This window comes from Mobula birostris, chromosome 18 (genome assembly GCF_030028105.1).
Source record: "Mobula birostris isolate sMobBir1 chromosome 18, sMobBir1.hap1, whole genome shotgun sequence".
NCBI lineage: Eukaryota > Metazoa > Chordata > Chondrichthyes > Myliobatiformes > Myliobatidae > Mobula > Mobula birostris.
Window position 1 is genome coordinate 66,666,117 of NC_092387.1, and position 13,052 is coordinate 66,679,168.

The following is a 13,052-nucleotide window of genomic DNA, read 5'->3' on the forward strand; positions in this document are numbered from 1 at the left end:
CGAAGGGACACAGTTTTAAGTAGGTACAGAGGGGATGTCAGGGGTAAGTTTTTCCACACTGAGTGGTGGGTGCATGGAATACACTCCCAACGACAATGGTAGAGGCGGATACAATAGGGTCTTTTAAGAGACTCTTGGATAGGTACATGCACCTTAGGAAAATAGAGGGCTATGCGGTAAGGAAATTGTAGGCAGTTTCTACAATAGGTTACATGGTCGGCCCAACATTGTGGGCCGAAGGGACGGTCTGTAATGTGCTGTAGATTTCTATGTTCACTGTACTTCAGTATAAGTGACCACAACAAACCAATTTACAACACACACAAAGTACTAGAGAACCCAGCAGATCAGGCAGCATCTAAAGGGTAAAATAAACAGCCATGTTTCAGACGAGACCCTTGGTCAGGACTGGAAAGGGGGCAGAAGTGGAGGAGAAAAGAAAAGAATACCAGCTGGCAGGTAGTTGGTGAGACCAAGCGAGGAGGAAGGTGGGTGGGGGAGGGAGGAGTGATATCCTGGCAAATCTGGTCCCATGATTGGCTGCTGACAGCAGCTAGACCAGTGGCTGAGGGAGTGCCCACCTATGGGACCTACCGGCCCATCGCCAGTAGGGTGACCGGTGGCTGAGGGAGCACCTGCATCCGGGACTGGCGGCTAATAGTGCGCCTGCCTCTGATTCCGCTGGCCCACCGGGAGGGGTAACTGGTGGCTGAGGGAGCGCCTAGCCTCTGGCAAGTGGGGGGCCAGCGGGTGAGGGAGTGCCCGTCTCCGGGAAGCGGGGGCGGCGGGTGAAGGAGCGCCTGCCTCGGGGGGAGGGGGACCGGGGATGAGGGAGCGCCTGCCTCCACTCACTACTCCTGCTGCAGTTTGTTACATCCCTGACGTTCCAACGGACCCGACCACCGGCAGCCGGGAGGGGAGCTCATCGTCCATTCCTCTCTCATTTGTAGCGAAATACTGTCAAACCTCCTGGACTTCCCTTAACATCCAATAGTTACCAATATCAGCCGTGGATCTTTCTGGGGTGCCCGTCTCTCTTTGCTCCGAGTACGTGCTCCTGCGCGGGCGGGAGTCCATTCATCTCCTCTCCCCCTTGGCTCGCAGTCCCGATACCCGGCTCCGCAAACCATGTCTGGGCTCGGTGTAGCAAGTCTCCGGCTATGGCTTCCGCTGGAGCCCGGCTGCCGGGGTTCTGACCGAGCAGCGGCGACTGCTGGCGTTTAGTGCCCCGCGGTTACTTAAAAAAAGGCTGGAAAGCGTTTCCTCTCCCGGAGGTGCCGCTGAGGTCGGCGGACAGGGCGCAGGTAACGTTGCACGTTTGCAAAACTAAACTTAACGAGCGGAATTGCTAGTGTGGAAGTCGCTGTTTTTTAGCATGGGTTAACTGTCTCGGCAGGCCTGTCTTATTCGAAGCTACCTTGCGACAGATCACGGGGTTGTATCCATGGGAGTTTTAAACTTTACTTTAAGCTGGTGTGTGATGGTTTGCAATTTAAAAAGATTGTGGCCCTTGTAATTCTACACATCTCCCCCCCCCCTCCCCGTGCAGTTGTGAGTATTAAAAACACTTTTTACTATGTAGCATGTCTCGCTGTTTGCCTTGTTGGTTTCAAAGTGACGGAGCGTTTTGCAACATTGACCGCACACCAGCCTTGTAAGTTCCGTCTCGCTCAGTGTTTTTTTTTTGGTAGTGAAGAAGACAGTCCCGTTCCCTTGGAACGAATCGCGACGATTCCAGCAAGGGGGTTAAAGCTACCTCGTGTTCGTGGTGCGGGGGGCGGGTCAGGTCCAGTCCTCACCTTCTTGCAAGTATGACTGTGGGAATGTGCAAACCGAGATGGTGTTGGTGATGAATCTGTTACCCCGAAGGGTCCAGTTTCTGATATCAAAGACTACACACTCGCGAACAGAAAAATGCCTGTAGTCGCAACAGCTGTCGTTCTGCCCACAAGGGGAAACCGCAAAACGTGATAGGGGCCGATCATTATCTTTTACCGGGAATACAAAGAGCGTCTTATATTTACATGAAATAGTTGATTGGCATGCGGAGCAAAGCTTTAACAAAGGGTTGCCGTTATCTAGATGCAGGGAGAACGGCGGGATATCTAGAATCAGAAGTATTCTTCGGGGGGTTTCTTTTAAAAAAAAGCATTAATATTCCTCGGGGCTTTGTACATTATTTGGTGCGATTTAATGTATGTGCGGCTTGGTTTCATTGCGGTGGCCAGATGACATAATGGTGGGTAACAGTACAAAGCTGTTCTGTTACTGGATAGACAAAACTTGACCAACATTCTGAGTTGAATGGGCGGATAATAAATCTTAAACACACGAGATTCTGCGGATGCTGGAAATCTTGAGAAACACACACACACACACACACATGCAAAATGCTGGAGAAACTCAGCAGGTTAGACACCATCTATAGAGGGTATGAACAGTCGACGTTTCGGACCGGGTCCCTTCATCACGTCGTACACTTGTTAACGTTAGAATATTACACGGACTTGAACTAGACCATCTACCATAAAAACGGAACATCCAAAATACCAGCATTAACTATTCCTTCCGGGCTCTACTTGACCTGCCCTGCAATTTCATAAAGATTTAGCTTGATTTGTCACACAAGCATTGAAATGTGTTGTTTGCGTCAACAAGCAATGCAGTCCAAGCATGAGCTGAGGGCAGCCTGCAAGTATTGCCGTGTTTCCGGCGCCGCATAGCAGACCCACATGTAATAAGTCATACATGTAGAGCTTTCCGTCTTTGGTTATGGAGAGAATGTACAAAGTCCTAGTCCTGACGAAGGGTCTTGGCCTGAAACGTGGACTGTACCTCTTCCTAGAGATGCTGCCTGGCCTGCTGCGTTCACCAGCAACGTTGATGTGTTGCTCAAAGACCTTCCAGTGTCAGGTAACTGGCTGCTCTGGTGTTCCTTTCTCAATCCCATCCGTCCACCCAGGGTCCCTCTACCTCTGTTCATCTTTTCCATCTCTCTTCCCCCTCCACCCGCAGAGGAGCTCCTGAAAATGATGTACAGTAAGCTCCCACACTGACCATTTTGGGTATTGACCCATCAATCAGATTTGGTGATTTTAGGTTAAGGGATGAATGTGGGCTAGAGTATAGAAAAGTTTAAAAAAACACTTTCTGTTATCATTTTGAAGACATTCACATAACTTTAACATGAATCCTTTCATAATTGAAACTTGGTTGTTCAAAGTTTCAAAGGTTCATTTATTATCAAAGCATGTATCGATATACAACTCTGAAATTTGCCTTTTCCAGATGGCCATGAAATAAGGAGAGAACATAAAAGTTGTTCAGAGAGAAACATCAACCCCCACCCCTGCATATGTCAGTTATCTAGGAGTTCCTCGCTGAGGAATGTGTACCATTGTGTAAAGTTCCCAGTTACAATGCCTGAACCTCATTGAAGTTGAAGGATAGAAGGGTTCACTTGGCTGTATTGTGGGGTGGAGATACGTCTCTACCAAAGGAGGTGTAAGGTGCTTCTTCCCTCCGCTACTCTGCAGGTCACCCTTGGGCAAGGTGTAGCACCTGCTTAGCCCCTTGATCAGGGTCACGTTAAGCCATGGTGCATATCACAAGTCCTGATTATGCAACCACCGACACCAGGCAATCACTGAAGAGTATTGATAATGGCTTGTTTATTTATTTATTAAGATACCGCACGGCGTGGGCCCTTCTGGCCCTTTGAGCTGCACTGCCGAGTAACCCAGGACTTAACCTTAGCCTAATCATGGGATAATTGACAATGACCAATTAAACTATCAATTAGTATGTCTTTGGACTGTGGGAGGAAACCGGAGCTCCCCGAGGAAATGCACAAGGTCATGGAAAAACGTACAGACTTCTAATAGACAGCAGCAAGAATTGAACCCTCATTAAATGAAACCCATTGCACACACACATACCTCACCTAGTTTAATCACAATCAGAAATGCACCCAATATTTCAAGCATGGCCTAAACCACATGTCTATCTGTGATGCAACTTTCAGGGAATAATGCAGTTGTACCCTTAGGTCACTGGGTTCAATAGTATTTTCCCTGGCCCTGCCATTCACTGAGTATGTCATGTCCTAGTTTAACTTCCCAAAGTGCAGCACTTTGTACTTCTCTGCATTAAATGCCATCGCCATTCCTTTGTAAAGACACTGCCCAGAAGAAGGCAATTTGCCAAGAACAAACATGGTCATGGAAAGACCTTGATTGCTCAAGTCATACGACACAGCACATATTAATGATGAAGACTTTGCTGTGGGATCTGCAGCAGATAGTAGTTGGAACATCAGGAGAGAAGAAGGGCAGCGCTCTGGCCCAATAGGAGCAAACATAGTTTTTGGGTGATATGGTAGCATAGTGGTTAGTGTAATGCCATTACTGGGGGGAAGTCTTTTAAAGACATGGGATAATTCTAGAGATTCCTTGGATTTTCCACCAGCCTGACTGTGATGGCAGCCAGTGGGCCAAGTGTATTGTTTGTTTTTTACTTTTTGTGAACATTCTAACAGAATTACAGTACTGTGCAAAAGTCTTGGCCACTCTCACTATATATATAATCTATAACTTTTGCACAGTACTGTACCTCTATTGTTAAAGTATCCATAATTGTTCACAGCAAAGAAGATTCCTCTCTCCAGAATAGTAACACTATTACAAGACCAGTGGCGCAAGTTTAATTCCTGCCACTGACTGTAAGGAGTTTGTATGTGCTTTCCGTTACCACGTGGGTTTCCTCTGAGTGCTCTGGTTTCCTCCCACATTGCAAAGGCAGACAGGTCGGTAGGTTAGTTGGGCAACGTGGGCTCCGTTGGGTTGAAAAGGCTTGTTACCATACTGTGCCAGTAAATACACTTTAAGCTAATTGATGTGCCTTAATTTTGAGAGGTCAGCACACGGGTCTGAGGTAGCACTTCAGTCCCACAAACATCTGCAGAGCAGCAATATCGGTCACTATCAATCTTCTGTGATTATGTGAAGATATTGAGTTCCTTTCTCATTAAGGAATCTTCAAATGATCATTAAACAGCAACATTGAATAATATTTGAGGGCTGTTACTGAACCTGCTGTGATTGCGGGTTGAAAATAGAAAATATTGGAGGCTCACAAATTTCTACAGATGTGCCATAGAGAGTATTCTAACTGGAAGCATCACCCCTGGTACGGAGGGGCCACTGTACAGGATCAGAAAAAGCTGCAGAAGGTTGTAAACTCAGCCAGCTCCATCGTGGCCACCAGTCTCATTAGCATTGAGAACATCTTCAAAGACAGAATCAGGTTCATTATCACTGGCACATGTCTTGAAATTTGTTAACTTAAAAGGCGATACCTTAGAAAGATGGCATCCATCATTAAGGATCCTTACCATCCAGGACATGCCCTCTTCTTGTTGGTGCCACCAGGGAGGAGGTACAGGAGCCTGAAGACACAGTGCTTTAGGAAAAGCTTTTTTTCCCCACCAGCACTGGATTTCTGGACAACCAATGAACTAAACCATGAACATTACCTCACAATTTTTTCACTTTTTTTTAGCACTACTTGTATAATTTAATTTTTAATATATGTCTTACTGCAATTTAGTATTTTTTAAAATATTGCACTGTACTGCTGCAAAACAACAAATTTCATGACATACTCTCAGTGGTCACTTTATTAGGTACAGGAGTGGAACCTGGTGTGGTCTTCTGCTGCTAGCCCATCCTCTTCGAGGTTCAACATGTTGTAATGCATGCGTAATTGAGCTACTGCTAACTTGAATCAGTCTGGCCATTCTCCTCTGACCTCTCTCATTAACAAGTCATTTTTGCCCACAGCATAACTGCTCACTGGATGCTTTTTTTTGTTTTTCGCACCATTCTCAGTAAACTCTAGAAACTTCTGTGTGAGAATCCCAGGAGATCAATAGTTACTGTCTTGAGATCCTCAAACCACCCTGTCTGGCACCAACAATCATCCCATGGTCAAAGTCTCTTAGATTCCCCATTCTGATGTTTGGTGTGGACATTAACTGAACCTCTTGACCATGTCTGTGTGCTTTTATGCATGGAGCTGCTGCCAGATGATTGGCTGTTTAGAGATTTGCATTAACGAGCAGGTGTACCTAATAAGATGGCCGCTGAGTCCATGTCAGTGATGATAATTCTGATTCTGAATAGCTCAGACAGCTGGAATCAATAGAAAAAGGAGAAAAAACATGCTTGGGTCAGTGACCTTGCATCAGTACACAGAGGACTGTGATTTTAATTATAAACCTTAAAGATAAGTTGACAGAAGGCAATCCCACGTTTGGCCTCCTCCTGCTGTGAGCATTAAGATTACAGGTCTTTGTCGCAGATCACGCTGAGTACCCAGGCTGTGACTTTCATAGTATCAGTTATCTGTTGGACTTGTTAGTCCTTGTGGGGTTGCTGTCTTTGGCTGGGAGGAAATCTACATTAGCTTCCTGCTCTCAAAAATTCTTCGCCTTTTATTTTAACAGACAGCTGCTTTGTGCATTTATGCGACAGTTCAAAACTCCAGGTGCCTGGTGGACAAAAATAAATTGTGCCAATTGGCTGTGAAGCAGTTCGTGGAGTTGCCGGAATTAGCCAAAACCAAACAAAAGCACATTCCAAAGATATACAGGTTAGGGTTAGTGAGTTGTGGCCATGCTATGTTGGGGCCGAAAGCGCGAGCCCCAGCACAATACTTGCTGATCTGATTTGATGCAGAATGACGGATTTCACTGTATGTTTTGATGCACACGTAACAAGTAAAGATAGCTCTTTTCTTCTAAGTGTTGACGTCTGCGACTGGTATTCGATTAGCTCTCTGGAAGCTTCAGCTGACCGGTAAAGGGCTCGGGAGCAAAGTGAACCAGGAGGTCACAATCTCTCCAAGAAGATGACGCACACTGATCCAATTATCTCGTTCCCAGGGGAACTGAATCGATTACTTGAGGGACAGATACATTGAAATGGCTATATGGAAATCGCTGGGGATTGTGTTTGACTGGATTACCCTTTCAGAGAGTTAGCACTGGCTTAATGGGCTGAATAGCCTTCATCCACTGCTTGAATGATTCTAGGTTATGACTAGCAGCTGGTACACTGAAAAATTGCTCAAAGTTCAAAGTAATTTTTTTTATTAAAGTACATGTGTGTCGCCATATACTACCACAAGATTCATTTTCTTGCAGGCATTCACAATAAATACGAAGAAACACAATAGAATCAATGAAAGCCTGCACCCAACAAGATGGACAAATAACCAATGTGCCAAAGACAAGAAACCATGCAAATACAAAAAGAGAAAAAAAATTAAATCAAAATAAAAAATAAATAAATAAATGAGGAATGAATATTGAGAACGTGGGGTGAAGAACCCTTGAAAGTGAGTCCATAGGTTATGGAATCAGTTCAGTGTTGGGGTGGCTGAAGTTATCGCCTCTGGTTCAAGACCCTGTTGGTTGAGGGGTGTTAACTACGACTGAACCTGTTGGAGTAGGTCCTGGGGCTTCTGTACCTTCTTCCTGATGATAGCAGCAAGAAGATAGCATGGCCTGAATGGTGGGTCCCCTGATGCTGAATGCTGATTTCCCATGACGCGCTCCATGTAGATGTGCTCAGTGGTGGGGAGAACTTCACCTGTGATGGACTGGTTTGTATCCATTAGTTTTTGTAGGATTTATGGCTGCAGGCTCTAACAAATGGTGCTGATGGCTAAATGTACCCCAACTAAAGATGAACTTGTTTGTTAGTTTTTAAAATGTTGGACAAGAAGACTCTAGAATGGTTAATCAAAACTGCCCAGTGCATTTACTGCCACCAGCCTACCTGCCAACAAGGATGTACAAAGCAACACTTTCCGTATGCTGGATGAACTCAGCAGGTCGGGCAGCATCAGTCAGAAACAATGAGTTGACCCTTCGTCCGGCCCGAAACGTTGACTCATCGTTTCTGACTGATGCTGCCCGACCTGCTGAGTTCATCCAGCGTACTGAAAGTGTTGCTTTGATCTTATACAGCATCTGCAGATTATTTTGTGTTTATCAAGGACATACATACAGAAATGTGTTAGAAAGAAGCCAGTAACATGAAGGACCCCACCCATCCTGCTCATGGATTGTCTGTCCCACTCTCATCAGGGAGGAGGCTACTTGGCATCCACATCAGGACCACCAGACTCAAAAACAGTTACTTTCTCCAAGCAGTAAAGCTGATCAACACCTCCCCTCACTAACCCCCCCCCCTCCAACAACCGGAACCTCCACTACTTCATCGTTTCTTGTCAGTCAGCTTATGTACAGACACTGCTGTGCCAAGTGTCACTTTATGGACATACAGTCAATCTACGAAGATGGGTCTTGGCCTGAAATGTGGACTTCATTTTAATAGACCTGCTGAGTTCCTCCAACATTTTATGTGTTACTCTGTATTTCCAGCATCTGCAGAATCTGTTTATGTATATAAGCTATTTTTCACATTTATATTTTTGTGAATTTTTATTTATTATTGTGTTCTTTACCTTATTGTGGTTCTTTGTGCTGCATCAGATCTGGAGTAACAATTATTTTATTTTCCTTTACACTTGTGAACTGGAAAAGACATTAAGCAATCTTGAATGTTAAGGCACGGTATCTTGCAGCAACTTGGCAGCTTCAGATAGTTAGCATTCCTTGTTTGGTTTGAAACTGGTTTTCTGAGTATTCATCATGAGTTTTTCTCTCGTATTTCAAATCTAGACCATCGTGATGGTTGCAAAGAAAGTCGCTCTTGATTCCTTATACAGACGGTACAACTTGCCTGTAATCAAGGCAGTACTTGGATAAAGGCTTTCAGAAACTGTAGCATTTGAAACCTAAGATGATAGTCACACAGTTGCTGCCTGGTGTGTGTTCTTGTTTAGAAACAGTTCTAAATTTTATCTACTGAATTTTTTTTTCTCCGATGTGACTGTTGTGTTAGCATCAGTTGGTTCATTCAGTGACTTTATATGGTAATGTATGTACGAGCATCGTCAATTTGGAATTCTGTGGTCAATTATGGAGAGATTCCATGGTTATTATACTACACCCGGTTGCCATTTTAATGCATACTTCCTGTACTTAATAAAGTGGCCACTGAGTGTATGTTCGTGGTCTATTGCTGCAGTCCGTTCGCTTCAAGGTTTGACGTGTTGTGCATTCAGATTTGCTCTTCTGCACACCGCTATTGTAACACGTGGTTATTTGAGTTACTGTCGCCTTCCTGTCAGCTTGAACCAGTCTGGCCATTCTCCCCTGACCTCTCTCATTAACAAAATGTTTTCGTCCACTGGATCACTGGATTTTTTTTTGTTTCTTGCACCATTCTCTGTAAACTCTAGAGACTGTTGTGCATGAAAATCCCAGGAGATCAGCAGTTTCTGAGATACTCAGACCGCCCCATCTGGCACCAACAATCATACCATGGTCAAAGTCACTTAGATCACATTTCTTCCTCATTATGATGTTTGGTCTGAACAACAACTGAACCTTTTGACCATGTCTGCATGCTTTTATGTGTTGTGTTGCTGCCACATGATTGGGTAATTAGATTAAGGCACAGGTGTGCAGGTGTACCCCTTAGCCATCAGGCTCCTGAACCAAGGGGATAACTTCACTCAACTTCACTTGCCCCATCACTGAACTGTTCCCACAACCTACGGACTCACTTTCAAGGACTCTTCATCTCATGTTCTCAGTATGTTTTATTTATTTATTTATTTATTATTACTTCTTTCTTTTTGTATTTCACTTTGTCTTTTGCACACTGGTTGAACACCCAAGTTGTCTTTCATTGGTTATCATTCTATTGTGGATTTATTGAGTATGCCTGCAAGAAAATGAATCACAGTGTTGTAAATAGTGGCATATATATACTTTGATAGTAAATTAACTTTGAACTTTATGCACTAAGTTGCTGCTACATGATTGGCTCATTAGATGTTTGCTTTAACGAGCAGGTACAGGTACACCTAATAAAGTGGCCCCTGTGTGTGAGTATGAACATTGTCAATTTTTGGAGAGATTCCATGGTTATAGTGCATCTCTATCTCCAGCTGGAACCCACAAATTCTTTTCCTTCTTTCTGAATCTGCCGGGCTGAGTTCTGCAGATGAATTATAATGAATTGCAGTTGTGGTTTCTATTGTACTGTTTCGGTGAATGTCACAGTAGGAACATTACAGACTTGGCTGCAGTGAATACAGGGATTAGAGTGAAAGGACGGAGTACTTCAGCTTTTTTTTGTTTAGAGATACAGCACAGAAACAGGCCCTTCCATTCCAACGAGCCCCGCCGCCCCACTCCACCCGGGTGACCAATTAACCTCCTAACCAGAACGTCTTCAGAATGTGGGAGGAAACTGGAGCACCTGGAGGTAACTTGTGTGGTCATGGGGGGAACGTACAAACTCATTGACTCTGGCAGTATTGAACCCACGTCACTGGCACATTAATAATATTACACTAATTGCTATGCTACTGTGCTCCCACCCCCCCCCCCCAACCATGTGTGTCTGGGAGTACTGAAGATTTTGGTTTACTGGTTACTTATAAATTATATTTCATATTCCCTTACAAAGTAGGAGGCTATTTGGCCCATCAGTTCCATGCTAGTTCAGTGATTAATCCTATTCTACATGATTGAGCATGGACCACTGCCACATCAAAGCATCAAAGAATATCCATCAAGAAAGACCTTTCCTCCCCCCATCATCCAGGCCGTGCTCTCTTCTCGCTACTAGAAGAGAAGATGGCAGGAGGTACAGAAGCCTTAGGTTCGACACTATCAAGGTCAGGAACAGTATCAGATTGTGAAACAGCATGGATAATTTCATTCACCTCAGCTTTGATCTGATTCCACAATCCCCAGACTCACTTTCAAGGCCTCTTTGCAACTTTTAGCATGAGTTTTTGTTTGCACAGATTTTCCTTTGTACGTTGTTTGTCAGTTTGTGTTTATATGACAATGAGTGTAAACAGTCCGTGGAGGGGAGGCTGGTTCTTGTGATGTGCTGAGCTGCGTCCACAATTCTCTGTAGTTTCATGTGCAGAGCAGTTGCCATACCAAGCCATTATGGATCCAAACAGAACGCTTTCAATGGCATATCAGTAAAAACTGGTGGAAGTCGACGAGGACATTGTGAATTTCTTTGGCCTCCTGAGGAAGTAAGGACATCGGTGAGCTTTCTTGGCCATGACAACAATGTGGTTGGACCAGGACAGACGATTGGTGATGTTCACACTGAGGAATGTGAAGCTCCCAACCTTCTGAACCGTAGCACCATTGACGTAGACAGGAGCGTGTGTATCATCTCCCTTCCTAAAGTCAAAGACCATGACCAACTCTTTTGTTGACGTTGGAGGAAAGTTTGTTGTCATGACTCTGTTACACTAAGCAGTCCATCTTTTTCCTGTATTCCAATTTATAATTATCGGAGATGTGGCCCACCACTGCAACCTTGTGTTGCATCAGTGTGTAAAATAATTGTGGCAGAGATATTGTTTAGTATCTATACTAATTACAGCCTGTTGTTTAGAAAGTCAAGGATCCAGTTGCAGAGAGAGGCATTAACTTCAGAGTCAGGAGTTAGGTGATAAGTTTGCCTTGAATAAAGGTATTGAAGACTTAACTGCAGTCAGTAAACAATAGTCAGGCGGGAAGAGAGAGAGCAGTGCACTGCGTGTGCGCAGCCCTCCGGTGAAAAATGATATCATATCCATTACATAGGGGCCGTGAACAATTCTGATTTAATGGAGATGGACGTGAAAGCACAGAGGGACATCTGGAGAAATTTCTGAAACGCTCGTTTGCTGCTGTCATTACTGTGCGGTCAGGAATCTTCCGGAGGGAAGGCCTAAAAATCCCCGGTTTTGCCTGCTGTTGGCGACTGAGATTGAGGTAGAATCATTCGGACAGAGATGGCGCTCAGTACTCAGTGTCGGAGAGCTGATTCGGAGGCTCGAAGTTTTCAGATGACTCAGAGACGGATTGTGGTCGGGCATGGCAGGGAGAGTTTTTCTTCCTTCTCCCGTCTGCGTGAGATGTGGGACATTTGAGAGACTTTGAACTTTTTACTGTGCTCATGGACTTCTTCATCAAGTTATGGTATTGTTGCACTGTTGTAACTGTATGTTATAATTATGTGGTTTTGTCAGTTTTTTCAGTCTTAGTCTGTCCTGTGTTTTTGTGATCACACTGGAGGAAATATTGTATTATTTCTTAATATGTGCATTACTAAATGACAATTAAAGAGGACTGCATGTCCTCATAATCTAACCTAATCTAGTCTGGTGTAGGTATCCAGGTGCTCCTGAGATGAGTTGAAATCCTCCTGAAATTGTGCCATTGAAATGAGCGGCATGGTAGCGAAATGGTTAGCATAAGACATTACAACGCAGTGATCCTGGTTCATTTCCTCCACGGTCTGTAAGGAGTTTATACAATTTCCCCTTGAACACATGGGTTTCCTCCTGGTGCTCTGGTTTCCTCCCATGTTCCAAAGATGTATGGGTTAAGGTTGGTAAGTTGTGGGCGTGTTATGTTGACGCTGGAAACACTTATGGGCTACCTATAGCACATCCTCAGACTTGGTGGTGGCTGACAGAAATTACATATTTCACTGTATGTTTTGATGTTCATGTGAAAAAGCTAATCTTTACAATAAGGATTTCTCAAAAACAGAACTGTGAATGGACATTTGACATAGTGAGTCAAAATGTGGGCTCATTTATTGGGGCACTGATAATTGTACAAAGTCATGAGCCACACATGAACGAGCTCAGAGCAGCTTTAAGTTGGCTTTTCTTGGTAGGGGTTGTTCTAAACAGGTAGGAAGATAATTCTGTAGTAAGGACAATGAGATACCATTGTGAATTCAAAATATTAAAATGGTGTTAACTCTTCTTCTAAAATCCATTGTGCAATGAAAAGTGTTGCCTCATGATAGTGTTTCACTTTGGCAAACTTGTCTGATTAACCAATTCCTCAAATCTTCATTCATTTCTTTCCCAGTGGCCAGCCA

At 44.2% G+C, this 13,052-nt stretch overlaps 1 protein-coding gene across 1 annotated transcript in view; it reads left to right on the plus strand.

Moving 5' to 3' along the window:
- The first annotated feature begins 837 nt into the window (after window positions 1-837).
- The window catches only part of LOC140212191 (bifunctional heparan sulfate N-deacetylase/N-sulfotransferase 2-like), a 566,492-nt gene continuing 554,277 nt past the window's right edge, over window positions 838-13,052 (plus strand). Inside the window, exon 1 of the mRNA XM_072282865.1 lies at window positions 838-1,304. The gene's annotated coding sequence lies outside the window, so the exon portion shown is untranslated. The remainder of the gene's footprint in view (window positions 1,305-13,052) is intronic.